The following is a 19,488-nucleotide window of genomic DNA, read 5'->3' on the forward strand; positions in this document are numbered from 1 at the left end:
CTTTTCCTCTGGACAGGTTTTGTTAAATCTTCCCCAATACCTGTAAAATGCCAATGCTAAACCCACATGGCTTTATTATGGCTTTTCTTCTTTTTTAGACTTCTGTATAGAGAAATGCACAGATTTTGCCCCCCCCAAAAAAACTGCCATCCTCTCAACAGGTTGCAATTTTGGAAAAATTGCTACTAAGCCCAAAACCGCAAAAAAAAAAAAACGCCAAAGATGAGTGGAAAAACACCAAAGGAAGAAACGCCAAGTGGGTTTGGCATTTCATAAATTCCTGTTGACCTTTTAGTCAACATCTGGCCGTGTTTTTTGTGGCGTTTTTGAAAAAAAAAACAAAAAAAAAAACATCCACACACTTACCTTTTTCGTTCCTGCTGGTATTGTGGAGCTCTGGTCCCTGCTGTGCAGCACTTCCTGGTTTGGAGCCATGAGCCATGGCGTCACAGGCCTGCTCAGCCAATCAGTGGCTGAGATGAGACATTGCTGCTGTCACGATGCCGGCTGGCAGGAGGTGGATCCTCTGTGCCAGAGAGGGATTGGCGTGGACCGTGCTAGTGGACCGGTTCTAAGTCACTACTGGTATTCACCAGAGCCCGCCGCAAAGCGGGATGGTCTTGCTGCGGCGGTAGTGACCAGGTCGTATCCACTAGCAACGGCTCAACCTCTCTGACTGCTGAAGATAGGCGCGGTACAAGGGAGTAGACAGAAGCAAGGTCGGACGTAGCAGAAGGTCGGGGCAGGCAGCAAGGATCGTAGTCAGGGGCAACGGCAGGAGGTCTGGAACACAGGCTAGGAACACACAAGGGAACGCTTTCACTGGCACAATGGCAACAAGATCCGGCGAGGGAGTGCAGGGGAAGTGAGGTATACATAGGGAGTGCACAGGTGAACACACTGATTAGAACCACTGCGCCAATCAGCGGCGCAGTGGCCCTTTAAATCGCAGAGACCCGGCGCGCGCGCGCCCTAGGGAGCGGGGCCGCGCGCGCCGGGACAGGACCGACGGAGAGCGAGTCAGGTACGGGAGCCGGGGTGCGCATCGCGAGCGGGCGCCACCCGCATCGCGAATCGCATCCCGGCTGGAGGCGGTATCGCAGCGCACCCGGTCAGTGGATCTGACCGGGGCGCTGCGGGAGCGAGAGTGTAGCGAGCGCTCCGGGGAGGAGCGGGAACCCGGAGCGCTCGGCGTAACAGTACCCCCCCCCTTGGGTCTCCCCCTCTTCTTGGAGCCTGAGAACCTGAGGACCAGATTTTTATCTAGGATATTGTCCTCAGGTTCCCAGGATCTCTCTTCAGGACCACAGCCCTCCCAGTCAACCAAAAAGAAGGTTTTTCCTCTGACCTTTTTGGAGGCCAGTATCTCCTTTACAGGAAAGATGTCTGAAGAACCGGAGACAGGAGTGGGAGAGATAAGTTTAGGAGAGAAACGGTTGATGATGAGTGGTTTAAGAAGAGAAACGTGAAAGGCATTAGGAATACGAAGAGAAGGAGGGAGAAGAAGTTTATAAGAGACAGGATTAATCTGGCACAAAATTTTGAAAGGACCAAGATAGCGTGGTCCCAATTTGTAGCTGGGAACACGGAAGCGGACATATTTAGCGGAGAGCCATACCTTGTCTCCGGGAGAAAAAATGGGGGGAGCTCTTCTTTTCTTATCAGCAAACTTCTTCATGCGTGATGAAGCCTGTAAGAGAGAATTTTGGGTCTCTTTCCATATGGTGGAAAGATCACGAGATATTTCATCCACAGCGGGTACACCAGAGGGCAAGGGAGTAGGGAGGGGGGAAGAGGGTGACGGCCGTACACCACGAAAAATGGGGATTTGGAAGAAGATTCAGAAACTCTGAAGTTATACGAGAATTCAGCCCATGGTAGAAGATCTGCCCAGTCATCCTGGCGGGAGGAAACAAAATGCCGTAAATAATCACCCAGGACCTGGTTAATTCTTTCTACTTGCCCATTGGATTGAGGATGATAAGCAGAAGAAAAGTTTAATTTAATCTTGAGTTGTTTACAGAGAGCCCTCCAGAATTTAGACACGAATTGGACGCCTCTATCCGAGACGATCTGCGTGGGCAACCCGTGAAGACGAAAAATGTGTACAAAAAATTGTTTTGCCAACTGAGGCGCAGAAGGAAGACCAGGAAGAGGGATGAAATGTGCCATCTTGGAGAATCGATCAACGACCACCCAAACAACAGTGTTGCCACGGGATGAGGGTAAGTCTGTAATAAAGTCCATACCAATCAGAGACCAAGGCTGTTCGGGAACAGGCAGAGGATGAAGAAGACCAGCGGGCTTCTGGCGAGGAGTCTTATCCCGGGCACAGACAGTGCAGGCTCGCACAAAATCCCCAACATCCGTCTCCAGAGTCGGCCACCAATAGAAACTAGAGATGAGTTGCACGGATTTCTTGATGCCCGCATGACCTGCGAGATGGGAGGAGTGACCCCATTTGAGGATTCCGAGGCGTTGGCGTGGGGAGACGAAGGTCTTCCCTGGAGGAGTTTGCCTGATGGAGGCTGGAGAAGTGGAGATCAGGCAGTCAGGAGGAATGATGTGTTGCGGAGAGAGCTCTACTTCCGAGGCATCCGAGGAACGAGAGAGAGCATCGGCCCTAATGTTCTTATCGGCAGGCCGAAAGTGAATTTCAAAATTAAATCGGGCAAAGAACAGAGACCACCTGGCCTGGCGAGGATTCAGCCGTTGGGCAGACTGGAGAAAGGAGAGGTTCTTGTGATCGGTGTAAATAATAACTGGAAATCTTGATCCCTCCAGCAGATGCCTCCATTCCTCAAGTGCTAATTTAATGGCTAGTAGCTCTCGATCCCCGATGGAGTAGTTCCTCTCCGCCGGAGAGAAGGTCTTAGAAAAAAAACCACAAGTAACAGCATGCCCGGAAGAATTTTTTTGTAGAAGGACCGCTCCAGCTCCTACTGAGGAGGCATCAACCTCCAATAGGAAGGGTTTAGATGGGTCAGGTCTGGAGAGCACGGGAGCTGAAGAAAAGGCAGACTTGAGCTGTTTAAAGGCGTCTTCCGCTTGAGGAGGCCATGACTTAGGATTGGCATTCTTTTTGGTTAAAGCCACGATAGGAGCCACAATGGTGGAAAAATGTGGAATAAATTGTCTGTAATAATTGGCGAACCCCAAAAAACGTTGGATAGCACGGAGTCCGGAGGGGCGTGGCCAATCTAAGACGGCAGAGAGTTTGTCTGGATCCATTTGTAGTCCCTGGCCAGAGACCAAGTATCCTAGGAAAGGAAGAGATTGACATTCAAACAGACATTTCTCCATTTTGGCATAAAGTTGATTGTCACGAAGTCTCTGAAGAACCATGCGGACATGCTGGCGGTGTTCTTCTAGGTTGGCAGAAAAAATCAGGATATCGTCCAGATACACAACAACACAGGAATATAAGAGATCACGAAAAATTTCATTAACAAAGTCTTGGAAGACGGCAGGGGCGTTGCACAGGCCAAAGGGCATGACCAGATACTCAAAGTGTCCATCTCTAGTGTTAAATGCCGTTTTCCATTCATCCCCCTCTCTGATGCGGATGAGATTATAAGCACCTCTTAAGTCCAGTTTGGTAAAGATGTGGGCACCTTGGAGGCGATCAAAGAGTTCAGAGATGAGAGGTAGAGGGTAGCGGTTCTTTACCGTGATTTTATTAAGACCGCGGTAGTCAATGCAAGGACGTAGGGAGCCATCTTTTTTGGACACAAAGAAAAATCCGGCTCCGGCAGGAGAGGAGGATTTGCGGATAAAGCCCTTTTTTGTACTCAGACATAGCAAGAGTCTCTGGGGCAGAGAGAGGATAAATTCTGCCCCGGGGTGGAGTAGTGCCCGGGAGGAGGTCAATAGGACAGTCATAAGGCCTGTGAGGAGGTAGAGTCTCAGCTTGTTTTTTGCAAAAAACATCCGCAAAGTCCATATAGGCCTTAGGGAGACCGGTTACAGGGGGAACCACAGGGTCACGGCAAGGAGTACTGGTAACCGGTTTAAGGCAGTCCTTGAAACAAGAGGGACCCCAACTCTTGATCTCCCCTGTGGACCAATCCAGGGTTGGGGAATGGTGTTGAAGCCAGGGTAGTCCAAGGAGAATTTCGGAAGTGCAATTGGAGAGGACCAAAAACTCAATTTTTTCGTGGTGAGGTCCGATGCACATTAGGAGGGGTTCCGTGCGGTAACGCACGGCACAGTCCAATCTTTCATTGTTAACGCAATTGATGTAGAGAGGTCTGGCGAGACTGGTCACTGGGATGTTGAACCTGTTGATGAGAGAGGCCAAAATAAAGTTTCCTGCAGATCCGGAGTCCAAGAAGGCCTTAGTGGAGAAGGAGAAGGTAGAGGCAGATATCCGCACAGGCACAGTAAGACGTGGAGAAGCAGAGTTGACATCAAGGACTGTTTCACCTTTGTGCGGAGTCAGCGTACGTCTTTCCAGGCGGGGAGGACGGATAGGACAATCCTTCAGGAAGTGTTCGGTACCGGCACAGTACAGGCAGAGATTCTCCATGCGGCGTCGTGTCCTCTCTTGAGGTGTCAGGCGAGACCGGTCAACTTGCATAGCCTCCACGGCGGAAGGCACAGGAACGGATTGCAGAGGACCAGAGGAGAGAGGAGCCGGGGAGAAAAATCGCCTCGTGCGAACAAAGTCCATATCCTGGCGGAGCTCCTGACGCCTTTCGGAAAAACGCATGTCAATGCGAGTGGCTAGATGAATGAGTTCATGTAGGTTAGCAAGAATTTCTCGTGCTGGCAGAACATCTTTAATGTTGCTGGATAGGCCTTTTTTAAAGGTCGCGCAGAGGGCCTCATTATTCCAGGAAAGTTCTGAAGCAAGAGTACGGAATTGCACGGCGTACTCGCCAACGGAAGAATTAACCTGGACCAGGTTCAGCAGGGCAGTCTCAGCAGAAGAGGCTCGGGCAGGTTCCTCAAAGACACTTCGAATTTCCGAGAAGAAGGAGTGTACAGAGGCAGTGACGGGGTCATTGCGGTCCCAGAGCGGTGTGGCCCATGACAGAGCTTTTCCAGACAGAAGGCTGACTACGAAAGCCACCTTAGACCTTTCAGTAGGAAACTGGTCCGACATCATCTCCAAGTGCAGGGAACATTGTGAAAGAAAGCCACGGCAAAACTTAGAGTCCCCATCAAATTTATCCGGCAAGGATAGTCGTAGGCCTGAGGCGGCCACTCGCTGCGGAGGAGGTGCAGGAGCTGGCGGAGGAGATGATTGCTGAAGCTGTGGTAGTAGCTGCTGTAGCATCACGGTCAGTTGAGACAGCTGGTGGCCTTGTTGCGCTATCTGTTGTGACTGCTGGGCGACCACCGTGGTGAGGTCGGCGACAACTGGCAGAGGAACTTCAGCGGGATCCAGGGCCGGATCTACTGTCACGATGCCGGCTGGCAGGAGGTGGATCCTCTGTGCCAGAGAGGGATTGGCGTGGACCGTGCTAGTGGACCGGTTCTAAGTCACTACTGGTATTCACCAGAGCCCGCCGCAAAGCGGGATGGTCTTGCTGCGGCGGTAGTGACCAGGTCGTATCCACTAGCAACGGCTCAACCTCTCTGACTGCTGAAGATAGGCGCGGTACAAGGGAGTAGACAGAAGCAAGGTCGGACGTAGCAGAAGGTCGGGGCAGGCAGCAAGGATCGTAGTCAGGGGCAACGGCAGGAGGTCTGGAACACAGGCTAGGAACACACAAGGGAACGCTTTCACTGGCACAATGGCAACAAGATCCGGCGAGGGAGTGCAGGGGAAGTGAGGTATACATAGGGAGTGCACAGGTGAACACACTGATTAGAACCACTGCGCCAATCAGCGGCGCAGTGGCCCTTTAAATCGCAGAGACCCGGCGCGCGCGCGCCCTAGGGAGCGGGGCCGCGCGCGCCGGGACAGGACCGACGGAGAGCGAGTCAGGTACGGGAGCCGGGGTGCGCATCGCGAGCGGGCGCCACCCGCATCGCGAATCGCATCCCGGCTGGAGGCGGTATCGCAGCGCACCCGGTCAGTGGATCTGACCGGGGCGCTGCGGGAGCGAGAGTGTAGCGAGCGCTCCGGGGAGGAGCGGGAACCCGGAGCGCTCGGCGTAACAGCTGCGGCCACTAATGAGTTTGGTTCAGTTGGCCTGTGATGTCACCCCAAACCGGGAAGCGCCGCGCAGCAGGGACCAGAGCTCTGTAATACCAACAGGAGCAAGGAGGGTAAATGATTGTTCTACTGTACAATAGGGATCGACCGATATCGTTTTTTTAGGGCCGATACTGATAATCGGTGGAGGTTAGGGCCGATAGCCGATAACATACCGATATTCCGGTATAAGTTATCGTCTATATATCCCCCGCGACACCGCTGCAGATCATTGATTTGAAGCGGGCGCTTTAAATCAATGCACTGCAGTGGCTTTTGCGGTGCCATAGACTGCCGCCGCCGCCACCACCCGCTTCTCTCCTCCTGCCTGTCCAGGGGTCCTGAGACCTATCACCGCCACCGCCCCCCTGACCCGCCGCACCGCGACCGCCGACCACCCCCCCCACCCCGACCCGCCGCACCGCCCCGGCCCGGCCCCATTGCCTCCCCCATCCCCGGTTTTATAATTACCTGTTCCCGGGGTCCACTCTACACCTGGCTCCGGTGGCGTCCTCCTGAACTGTCACTGTGCGCACTGACGGTGACGTCACGTCGCGCACGTCACGTCACTGCGCACAGCATAACGCAGGACGCAGCAGGAGCAAGAAGAAGCGTGGGCCCCGGGAACAGGTTATTATAAAACCGAGGATGGGGGAGGCAATGGGGTCGGGGCGGTGCGGTGGGGGGTGCGACGTGGTGCGGTGGGGCGGGTCAGGGGGGGCGGTTGTGGTGCGGTGGGGGCGGTGCGGGGGGGCGGGGCATTATCGGCTTATCGGCAAGGTTTATTTTCAACTTGGGTAGTTTTTTTTTTTTGGTTACTTTAGTGCAGTGGTCTTCAACCTGCGGACCTCCAGATGTTGCAAAACTACAATTCCCAGCATGCCCGGACAGCCGTTGGCTGTCCGGGCATGCTGGGAGTTGTAGCTTTGCAACATCTGGAGGTCCGCAGGTTGGAGACCACTGCTTTAGTGCTTTACCTTTCCTGAACCTGTACGGCCATGTCCAATGCTGGCTCAACTGAGGGTGAAGGTTCCTCAGAGACAACTATGTCGCAGGATAGTATTGAGCAGCCCTGGAGGCGTCGTTGCTTTCACAAAATGTATTTTGACGCCTTTACATTTTCTGACATTGCTAAGTGTGTTTTTCATGTGCAAAATTTCTTGGCGGGGATTTGCGCCAAAAAAAAAAACGGGATTTGCGCCAAAATTGCGCAAAAAGATCGATTGGCACAAATGACGAATTACTGACTAAAGTTGAAATCACACACAGGACCAAGTGATTTTGAGAACGTTATAAAAATGACAGTGGAGAAGATGCGCCAAACTTTGGCGCAAAAAGACACTGCGTCAAAGTATTGCGCCAAAGTGACGTGAAAAAAACCCCACATAAATCCTTTGATAAATACCCCCCATAGTGCATAGTGATGGTCAGAAGTAGAGATGAGCGAACTTACAGTAAATTCGATTCGTCACGAACTTCTCAGCTCGGCAGTTGATGACTTTTCCTGCATAAATTAGTTCAGCTTTCCGGTGCTCCGGTGGGCTGGAAAAGGTGGATACAGTCCTAGGAGACTCTTTCCTAGGACTGTACCCACCTTTTCTAGCCCACCGGAGCACCGGAAAGCTGAACTAATTTATGCAGGAAAAGTCAGCAACCGCCGAGCTGAGAAGTTCGTGACGAATTGAATTTACTGTAAGTTCGCTCATCTCTAGTCAGAAGGTATCTTGTCTGCTATTATCACCTACCTGGATCACATTAAAAATGGAGGTTGATGACCATGCAGAGCTCTTATTCTGGAATCAGTAAAGTTGTGTACCCTGGTCATAGGGCACACATAGGAAAAGTTACTGAGTTGCCCATAGCAACCAATCAGGTGGCTTCTTTCATTTTTCACAGGCCTTTTCAAAAATGAAAGAAGCGATCTGATTGGTTGCTATGGGCAACTCAGCAACTTTTCCTCTGGACAGGTTTTGATAAATCTCCCCCCATAGTCACCTGGCTGTTGTGCCGGACTCTCAGGAAGTTTGGGCCCATTCATTTGTAAAATGAGCGTATTCCCAGTAAATTGAATTTACTGACAACAATAGGGACATAAACAAATAGGGACCCCAGTGGGGAGAGCTGCTGGTCTTCACACATCATTTGTATTTGGCTCTTTAGTCCAGCCATGGCAGACTTACAGTAAGTAGCGAGCAAACAGACCCACCCTCCTGCCGTCACACAATTGTAAGCTCCATTAGGAAAAGCTGCTGTGTATCTCACAAAGGATAGTTTCCCCTCACAACTATACACAGCCATAGCCATCAGAGAATGCTCAACCGGTCAACATGGGCCCCAGGGAAAAGTTAGGCCCCTTTTGCCCCCACATTGTATTTAGACCCAATTTCTGCACCAATATGTAGACCCTCTTGTGCCCTCATATTGTATTTAGCCCCCCCCCTTGTGCTTCCATTGCATTCTGATCCTCTTTGTGCCCCCATATTGTATTTAGGCTCCCCTTGTGCCCCCACACTGCATCTAGACCCTCTTTGTGCCCTATATTGTATTTAGCCCCCCCCCTTTGTGCTTCCATTGTATTCAGACCTTCTTTGTGCCCCCATATTGTATTTAGGCTCCCCTTGTGCCCCCACACTGCATCTAGACCCTCTTTGTGCTCCCACATTGTATTTAGACCCAATTTCTGCACCAATATGACCCTCTTGTGCCCTCATATTGTATTTAGCCCCCCCTTTATGCTTCCATTGCATTCCGATCTTCTTTGTGCCCCCATATTGTATTTAGGCTCCCCTTGTGCCCCCACACTGCATCTAGACCCTCTTTGTGCTCCCACATTGTATTTAGGCTGTCTTTGTAGTCCATATTGTATAAAGACCCTCTTTGTGCCCTATATTGTATTCAGACCTTCTTTGTGCCCCCATATTGTATTTAGACAGTGTTTGTACCCCGATAGTGTATTTAGACCATCTTTGTGCCCCCATAATTTAATTACACCATCTTTGTAACCCATTTTGTATACAGATCATCCTTGTGCCCCATATTGTATTTAGACCGTTGTTGTGCCCCATATGGCCCTTATGTGCTCCAAAACATTATATTTAGGCCCCTGTGTGGCCATACATTGTATTTAGACCCACTTTGGTTTTTTAAATTATATTTAGGCCCCACCTTACCGTTAAACCCCCACACCTGACAAGCCCCTCACTTAACACTATAAATAATTGAAACAGACAACAATTAACCTTTTGTTGGACTGGGTAGATCGGTCACAGCGTTTAATTATAAATAACATCAACATGTAAACAAAAACCGCTTAGCGGTCAACAGTAATTGTAAAGGCTGCTCACAATGGCTGAAGCGACATACCGGCCGCCGACATTGCCAGCAGGTAACTCCGCCTTCAGCCTCCCGATCTCTGCAATTCTCCTTCTCCACCGCCCGCTGTGACTTCATGCATGCCTCTTTGTTTGGGCCTCTTAACCCCTTACTCCCCATAAAATCACCTTCCCCTCGTCTGCCCAGTCAAAGTTACCTGAGCCTAGTCGGCCAGGTAACTACTAGAAGTTCTAAATGGTGGCGGTCCAAAAACTGAAACACGATCCTTGGAACGAAGGGCTCAGCTGAGCTCCGGGGCCCTTTGGCTTTGAATAGCTTATTCTTCGAAAATAGAGGATACCTGTGTACAGTCCATTCTCTTTGGATAGGGGATAAGATGTCTAAGCACTGGACAACCCCTTTAAATACTGTAATCTTGATAGGCCTATTGCCACCCTTCCCAAGAGCAATAGGTAATTGTAGAATAAAGGATTGTCCACAACCACTGTTGACTGAAAACTTGCAGGAACTTTTACTGAAGAATTTCTGTACATGCAGCAATAGTAACAGTCCAGATAACAGTCTCTACAGATATAGCTGATCAGCGATTGACAGTTGGTTGGGATCAGATAAGCTCAATTTAGCTTCTCAGAGATTTTGTAGCATAGATCCGCTAGATTTAAGGGTGCATTTAGGTCCAGTGATCTTGCGGAAAGTAGCGGGAATTGCTTAGTATAACCGCTTTGATATAGGCCGAGGCCTCAAGGCTTTGGCCTAGTAAATTGTCTTGTAAGCTGCGGAGGTCCTACCTCATCCAGTATCAGCAACCCAAGAGAGAAGAGAGATGGCGCAGCTCCCTTATATGGGCAGGGCTGGCCGGTTTGGATTGGTCCAGAACAACTGTCACTCACCGTTACATTGTATTGTGGGTGAACACGTGACCAAAAGCACCAAAGGTCCTTTAGCAAAAAACCATAGAGCTCTAAACCTAATCACATGACCCGCAGGTCCTGCTAAACTGAACAGGTAGGCAATTGAATATATACACAGCCACACCTACATTCACATGACCATCTATACAAACATGCACTGACTGAGGGGTGACAAGGGGACAACTATAGAAGAGGGACCCCGACACTCCCAGGAACTCCGACCACGGGGACCTCCACAAAGGCACAGCACGAAACACAGCACCGGGACACCACACTGTGTATATAATGTGAAATGTGAGATACTATGGGGAAAATTATCAAAACCTGTTCAGAGGACAAGTGGTGCTGTTGTCCATGGCAACCAACCAGATCCCTTCTTTCTTTTTAAAAAAAGGCCAGTGAAAACTTAAAGAAGTGATCTGATTGGTTGCTATGGGCAACTGGTCAACTTTTCCTCTACACAGGTTTTGATAAATCTCCCCCTACACAACCTACACTTGCAAATGGGAATTGTGCAGCACTTTTTATTGGCACCAGACTGTAGTATTATAGCTCTATTATTGGGCACTGACACAGAGTGTTATACCAGTATTTTTTGCAAACAGTATGATTCTTTTTTTAAGCACTATCAAGGGACCTTTAACCTTGGTATTTAGTATTCACAGATAGATTGAGGCCTTAAGATGACTCCATGCGGGAGTAGAAAGACTAAATATCTGACGAACAGAGAACTTCTGCCAAGAAATTAATGGACACTAGATATGCTAATATATACGGACACAATAATCGAACAACCAATCAAAATGTAGCATGCTAATTGTGGTGTCATAACTAACCCTCCTTCTTTGTACAATGTAAAAACCAACTGTACTTCCTGTAATAAACCAGAACTCTTTTGAGAACAGCTGAGTTTCCTGCTAAGAAAGAGTGTATACCAACATCCTCTGTGTGGTGTATATCTTCTTATGTCGACACTTGTCGATACCATCCTTATCAGTGTAGGATAGCAGAAGCTGGTTATTCATCCTTTCTATAAAATTCCCACAATGTATTATTATTGTTTCATGCACAATCTCTTAAATAAGACAAAGATAACTCAGCACAAAGACTGTGCAAATGAAAAGAATAATTGTGAAAATGTTCACGCAAAGTTAAATTACCCCCCCCCCCCCCCCCCCTATTTGTTGGTAATACAGTAGCAATGTGTGAATACTGTATAGTCTATGTTCACAATGTAATGTTTGGTATGTATACCCCAGGTGATGCCCCCCCCTGTCTGTAGAGGGTGCTCACACTGTCCCCGTGTTGGTTGTTTTATAGGTGTAACACAGTAGCCACAGTGTAATGAAAGCCTATTTATCCCAGTCCTCGTCTATAGCCATTTCACACATAGGAGAGTGATTTCATGTTGACAACCATTACCATATATACCATATAAACTACCTGCTAATCGCGTTACCTCTGAAGTACAAATGAGGAACTTCCATGAGCTCTAAGGGGTCCTGGAAGTGTCAATTTTGAAGTGTTAACTGATTTGTAAAACCCAGTGTTTTCCGACAGGTGAGTATTGACACCCGCCTCTGCCCCATGACTGCCATAAAATGTAAAAAAACAAAAATCACCTAATCCGAGGTTGGGGACACCTGTCAAGTAGTTCTCTAGGTCTGGCACTTGTCGGGATAGGAGCCACCTTTACTATATCCCACAGCACATCTTGTAAAATCCTAAATTGAATTCCATAGACGTCATTTGCTATAAATGACATTGGGTAAGATGACACTTGCCGAAGGAAAAAAAAAACTGAATCTTAAAGGACGTCTACTTGTTGATCAGGATAATTCCAGCCGGGGTTCAAATTATAGAGGGTGCAAGAGGTAGCAAGTCATACCCGGGCCCTTGTGCTAAAGGGAGGGCCTGAAGATTGTAGTCGTTTCTGTATTTAAGGGTTAACTTAAAAATAACACCTCATCACCTATTCACAGAAAAAGGGCATAACTAGCTGATCAATGGAGGTCTGACAGCTGGAACCCCAAAAATGGCAAGAATGGCGTCTGATGTCCCCTTGTGCCAATGGAGCAATTTTCCGCCATGAGCATTGTCACTCCATTAAAGGGGTAATCCGCTGAAAACATCTTATCCCCTATCCAAAGGATAGGGGGATAAGATGTTAGATGGCAGGGGTCCCGCTGCTGGGGACTCCCGTGATCTCCGCTGAAGCACCCCTTTCATTCAGTGCACGGAGTGAACTCCGCTCCGTGCCCGATGACTGGCGATGCCATCCGCCACGACCCCTCCATTCATGTCTATGGAAGGAGGCGTGACATCTATGTACTAGCCGTCACGCCCCCTCCCATAGACATGAATGGAGGGGGCGTGGTGTGACTTCAAGCTTCCATGTTCGTGACGCCGCTGCGGGACGCCACCAGAGATCGCGGGACCCCCACGATCTAACATCTTACCCCCTATGCTTTGGATAACTGTCCATCCTTTAAAGGAATCGGCCCAAAATTTCAACTCATCGCCTATAGTCGAGATCGGTGACGTGTATGAGCAGTGGAGGACCATCACCAATCCTTAAAACTGGGCCACTTGGGACCCCAGTTTTCCAGATCGATGGGGGTCTTCCACCATGTATAGGCAAAAAGTTAAAATCTTGGGTACCAAAGGGTTGGAATAGCTATACCAGTGGTTTCCAACCAATGTGCCTCTGGCTGTTGCAAAACTGCAACTCCCAGCATGCCCGAACAGCCAAAGGCTGGGAGTTGTAGTTTTGCAACAGCTGGAGACATACTGCTTGGGAGACCTGGAAAGTAGTGGCTATCCAAGATCCCAGACATTCAGTTGCACATTTACTATGGAAATCATCACCTTTCAATTCAATAGGATCCATCGGGACCCAGTGGTATCATTTGAGCTCCGACCCATTTACGGTCCATTCGGCGCAAAAAAAAAAAAAAAAAGATCTGTACAGACCCTGACACGGTGGTCGAGTTAACTTACCCTTAGTTTTAAAAAATCTGAAAGGAGATAGCGACTGCCCTGACAGCTGTCAAGATACTAATCTCCTTGGACATCATGACTGGTTGCTAGGGATAAAATTCCTAACAACCAACGATTTTGGCGCTGATTTATTTACCGGTTGGAGACATAAACCACCTGGTTTCGTGAATAACCGACCGATCACAGCTGTATACTAAAGAGAAATCCAAAAACAAAATGCATTTCCTCTGATGTCATGACCACAGTGCTCTCTGCTGACCTCTGCTGTCCATTTTAGGAACTGTGCAGAGCAGGAGAAATTCCCCATAGCAAACATATGCTGCTCTGAACAGTTCCTAAAATGGACAGCAGAGGTCAGCAGAGAGCACTGTGGTCATGACATCAGAGGAAATGCATTTCTTTTTTTGGATTTCTCTTTAGTATACAGCCCCTAAAAAGTACTGGAAGGATTAAGATTTTTTTTTATATAGAAGATAGAAGTGATTTACAAATCTGTTTAACTTTCTGGCACCAGTTGATTTAAAAAAAAAGTTTTCCACAGGAGTACCCCTTTAAGTCTCCCCTAGTGCCAATTCTTCACCCCATTGTACCTTTACATCAGCCCCTATGACATTTCATCACCTCTTCTACCATTTTATCAGCCCCCTGTGACATTTCAGAGGTTTGCAGGACTGAGCGGGATTTGGTGGGACCCAATATATGCTCTGTGACTGCCCGCTCCTGCCCGCTACAACCTCATTACCATTACCCCCCCCCCTTACACTGGCACCTCTTTTATTGGGTCCAGCAAGAAACGCAGGATCCCAATCCAGGGCTCTATTACCAAGGTACTTGGCATATACATTTTATTAAGTCTAAGGAGATCATGGTGGCCACCCAAGGCTATGATCACAGTCATAATCTGACTATTATAATTACAACAGGAGTTTGAGCATCCCCTATAGAGTTTGTACCCCTTAAGGTATATGCAGGGGCGTAGCTATAGAGGTAGCAGAGGAAGCAGTCGCGCCAGGCCCCTGGTGCCTAAGGGGGCCCCAAAGCACATCTTCCCCATAAGAGACCAGTACAATAATTGGCATATGGGGCCCTGTTGCAGATTTTGCATAGGGGCCCCCGAAACTACAAGCTACACCTCTGGGTATGTGTACCACCATTTGAGAACCTAGGTTTTAGGATACATGCGGACCAAAAGTAAGTCCAAGAAGATACTACATAGGAGATTCCCTGTACAGTGGATCTTGAATTCAATTATTGGTGGACTTTTTAGGCCATTCTAAGTTTTTAGTATGAGCTGTTGAGGTTATTTTTTGTTGTGGTCTTTAACCAATTGCCGACTAAGGACAAGCCGGCTCGTCCTGAGACGGCAACCGTTGTTTGACGCGGGCTCCCGACTCAAACCCGCGCCATACCGGCCGGCCCCCAGCTGATTCCTGTAGCTGGAGGCCGGCGTTAATAGCAGACATGTGGCGATTGCCGCGGCTGGCTTTTAACCCTTTAGATCACTGCTGTTAAAGTTGACAGCGGCGCCTAAAGGGACATTTAAATGCTCCCTGGTGGTCCAGTGGGGTGGATCCCCCCGCAGCGCGATCACGGACGGCGATCCACTTCTGAGGTAGCCGGAGGGCTTACCTCTCCTTCCATCCAGGTCCCGGCTCTGTGATTGATAAAGCCTGGTAAGACCAGGCTTTATCCATCGAGCACAGAGCACACAGATCAATGTGGTTCTATGAAACCACATTGATCTGTATGAGGAATCAAACGATTCCTCCTAAAAGTCCCCTAAGGGGACTAAAAGTGTAAAAAAAATAAATAAATAAAAGTTTTAAAAAAAGTTTAAAAACACACACATTAACCCCTTCCTTATTAAAAGTTTTTTTTCCAGAAGTACGACAAAATCAAACCTATATAAGTAGGGTACCATTTTATGAATACTATAGATTAAGTCAACTACCAAAACCAAATTGTTTTTAAACATATATATTTTATTGTTATTTTTAAATATAAATCAATAAAATAAATAAATCAAAAATAACAATAAAATATATACGTTTTAAAAACAATTTGGTTTTGGTAGTTGACTTAATCTATAGAATTCATGTATTATATAAGTCCCCCAAGTGGGAAATTGGTCCAATGACAGAAGGGACATGGACAGATAAATGTCCTCAGGCATTTTGGAGTTTTTGTGTGCTAAGCTTAGGATATCATTCTAATCATATGGACCTACAGAATAAAGAGAAGGTGTAATTTTTACAAAAAAAATTACTGCTTTGAAACGGAAGCCCCTCAAATTTACAAAATTGTGTTTTTTCTTCAATTTAGATTTTTTTTTTTTTTTGTTTCGCCGTAGATTTTTGGGTAAAATCATTACAAAGTAGAATTGGTGGCGCAAAAAATAAGCCATCACATGGATTTTTAGGTGCAAAATTGAAAGGGTTATGATTTTTAAAAGTAAGGAGGAAAAAATGAAAGTGCAAAAACTGAAAAACCCTGTGTCCTTAAGGGTTAAAGGCAACAAATTTCTTTAAAAAAATAAATAAATAAAAAGTAGTAGTTTTTGTAGCAGGTAGTCCCTGGCGGTGGGATTCTGACTAACCTCATGGTAGGTATTACTTTTGGCAGACACTTAAAAACTTGACCATTAACACTTCCCACGGAAACAAAGAACAGGATGCAATCTAGTTTGCATATACACGTGTAGTTTACTCAATGTTTACAAGGCGGACCTGATAGCATCTAGCCTAAAACTGCAAAGATTTATGGAAGGGCTAATTTCGGTCCTTGTAAGGAATGCTTTAATCCTAGAAGGAATATACACACATGGAATGGAAACATATATTCTTTATTATGCATTGTGTTGTGCACAGCACATACATTCACGTAATGGAGGAAACACCTGTATAAAACTACAGACAAATCACAGAGTATTGTAAACTGCTTTCTCTTGAAGGGTTAAAGGGGTATTCCAGGCCAAAACATTTATATATATATATATATATATATATATATATATATATATATATAAACTGGCTCCGAAAAGTTAAACAGATTTGTAAATTACTTCTATTAAAAAATCTTAATCCTTCCAATAGTTATTAGCTTCTGAAGTTGAGTTGTTGTTTTCTGTCTAACTGCTCTCTGATGACTCACATTCCGGGAGCTGTGCAGTTCCTATGGGGATATTCTCCCATCATGCACGTGACATCATCATTGAGCAGTTAGACAGAAAACTTCAGAAGCTAATAACTTTTGGAAGGATTAAGATTTTTTAATAGAAGTAATTTACAAATCTTTTTAACTTTCCAGAGCCAGTTGATATATATAAAAAAAGGTTTTGCCTGGAATAGCCCTTTAATACTGTAAAGTACCGACCTGCAAAAATTCGACTTTGACCGCCGTTGCGGCACGACAATTGTAACATATATATAGTTTATATATAGAAATATTAGTACATTGGGATCTAATCTGGATGTATCAACACATAATGTAGGTTCACCCTATTTCAGTGTTTTCCAAACAGCGTGCCTCCAGCTGTTGCAAAACTACAACTCTCAGCATGCCCGGACAGCCAACGGCTGTCCGGGCATACTGGGAGTTGTACTTTTTCAACAGCTGGAGGCACGCTGTTTGGAAAACACCGCCCTAATTGGATGCAAATTTAGTTGTAGTTTTGCAACAGCTGGAGGCACGCTGCTTGGAAAACATCACCCTGTTTGGATGCAAATTTATATATATATATAAAAAAAAAAAGCATAATGTTAAATCTTTGGGTTCTGGTAATACAGCCGTACCGCTTATAGATGAAATAAAAAAATTACCAAAAAAAAAAAAGCATGAACCCAACATATCTGTGCATGTAAAAAAACATATAAGTAACTGCTCAGAAGTGATCTATGAAAAAAAATAAAATAAAAAAAAACAACAACAATAATAATAATTAAATAAGAAAAAAATCAAAGAAAAAAATAAAAATCACCCGATTCTTTAAGCAGCAGTGTCAGAAACTGGAGTTCGATGACAGGAGAAGAGTTAATAAGGAATGTATGCAAGAATTTTGCGCAATTAAAGTATCACGCCAGTCTATATCCTGTTATAGCGATCAGCGATATCCAATATTTCTGTCCATAAAAAACCGAAGCGATCCCGGATTGAGAGGGATTTAGAAAAGTATTTTCCTTCCCGCTGGACGGTTTTACGAACGCCCCCCCGCCCCCCCCCTTCCTGTCCCCAATAAGAGGCTTTGTACGTATATAATGAAAAATATAAGGTTACTCGATGACCATATAGCGCAGGCCAACAGCTGCCTGCAAATATTTTGACCATGATTATCCTTACTAAAAGTAAGTCGCAGGGTAAAGATAGCTGAAATGTGACAAGGCTGAAATAGACGGCTCTGGCTTCTACCTAGACTACGTTTGGCCACATATGGAAAAATTGAGGACCCATCCCGGGTCCCGGTTACAAGAGTCCTCCGGCAAGAAAGTGAGGTAGACAGTTTTTCTAAAAAAAAAAAAAAAAATTTCCCAACGGGAATGAACATAAAAAATCAGCAGAAATCCTCCCAAACATAGCATGTCCAGAGACACCACCAGTGACGTCATCAAACGTGAGGCAGGTGACATCATCAGGTGACATCATCAGATCCATAACATCCAATGTATCGTTTCCTCACGTGACAAACAGCGGTGTGTTTTTGGTGAGGTTTTGCCTACAACACGCTTGGGCAATGATCCAAATCTTTACGCTGTTGGAAGAAAGCCCTAGACTATATCATCATCGTTGATTGCAGGGTTCAAGTCCTGCGAGAACACGTGGGAACGGAGTTCCTACACTTTTTTGCACAGCAGGAAAACTGGGGGAGATTTATCAAAACCAGTTAACCAGTTGCCCAAAGCAACCAATCAGATCGCGTCTGTCATTTTGCAGAGGCCCTGTTGAAAATGAAAGAAGCCATCTGATTGGTTGCTATGGGCAGCTGGGCACCTTTTCCTCTAGACAGGCTTTGATAAATCTCCCTCACTGTCTCAACACCGAGAATGAAAAACTTTCCAAACGGGCTGCAAGTTTTTTTTCCCCATCTAAGGGTATGTTCACACGAGCGGATCCCCAGTGCGTATTATGCTGCGGTTCCGCCGCTGAAGGACCGCTGTATGCTGCCTTTACAGGTGCCTGCTCGGAGCGGCAATATGGCGCTACGAGCAGACACACTGAGTCGATGTGCGAGTCGCTGCGCATGCGCGGTGTACTCGCGCATAGCAGGTGAAAAAATCCCGGCACTCGCAATATCCTTTTGCAAATGAAAGCGTGTTCATTCACACGATAGTAGATGGTCACAAATGATGCGTTTCGGCACAAGCCTTTCTCAGACTGACATATGTCAGTCTGAGAAAGGCTTGTGCCGAAACGCGTCATTTGTGACCATCTACTATGGTGTGAATAATCACGCTTTCATTTGCAAAAGGATATTGTGAGTGCCGGGATTCTTTCACCTTCTTAGTACCCAGCTTTTTTCGCCGGCACCACTACAGACCCGAGTGACGACCCTTCCCACCCTTACTCGCGCGTAGCGGCGGCTCCCCCTGCTCTATGAGCTAGGCCCGAGAGCTGCCGTGATGTGCGAGTATATCGCACAACGCAGTGTGTCTGCTCATAGAGGCGTATTGCCGCTCCGAGCAGGCACCTGTAAAGGCAGCATACAACGGTCCTTCAGCGGCGGATCCGCAGCGTAATACGCGCTGGGGATCCGCTCGTGTGAACGTACCCTTAGGCCAGGATTTGGAGGTTTCCGCTTTGTCAGAATATGTCATTCATTAAGACTTCCCTTGAGTCCGATACGTACAATAGCACCAACCTAAAATAAGAAATCGACTTGCTAATGTTTTGAATTACCGAGCAGATAAATCGACAGAGTTGCTAAGTGCTAGCCAGTGAAGGGGTTAAACGACATGTGCTCCTTGGAGACACGGCTAAGATTGACTGCCGGAGCAGTTCAGAGTTCAGCGGTGACAGATCTAAAAACAGATTTCATGGAGTCGTCCTCCTGCCCTGCACCTTCTATAAGACGTAAACTGACACGGCTCCCAGTTCAATAGTAACCGA

At 47.0% G+C, this 19,488-nt stretch overlaps 1 protein-coding gene across 1 annotated transcript in view; it reads right to left on the reverse strand.

The window, feature by feature from the left end:
* The window catches only part of FGF19 (fibroblast growth factor 19), a 69,994-nt gene extending 62,028 nt beyond the window's left edge, over positions 1–7,966 (reverse strand). Inside the window, exon 1 of the mRNA XM_056527579.1 lies at positions 7,891–7,966. The gene's annotated coding sequence lies outside the window, so the exon portion shown is untranslated. The remainder of the gene's footprint in view (positions 1–7,890) is intronic.
* Positions 7,967–19,488: the final 11,522 nt, after the last annotated feature.

This window comes from Hyla sarda, chromosome 6, assembly GCF_029499605.1.
Source record: "Hyla sarda isolate aHylSar1 chromosome 6, aHylSar1.hap1, whole genome shotgun sequence".
Classification (NCBI taxonomy): Eukaryota; Metazoa; Chordata; class Amphibia; order Anura; family Hylidae; genus Hyla; species Hyla sarda.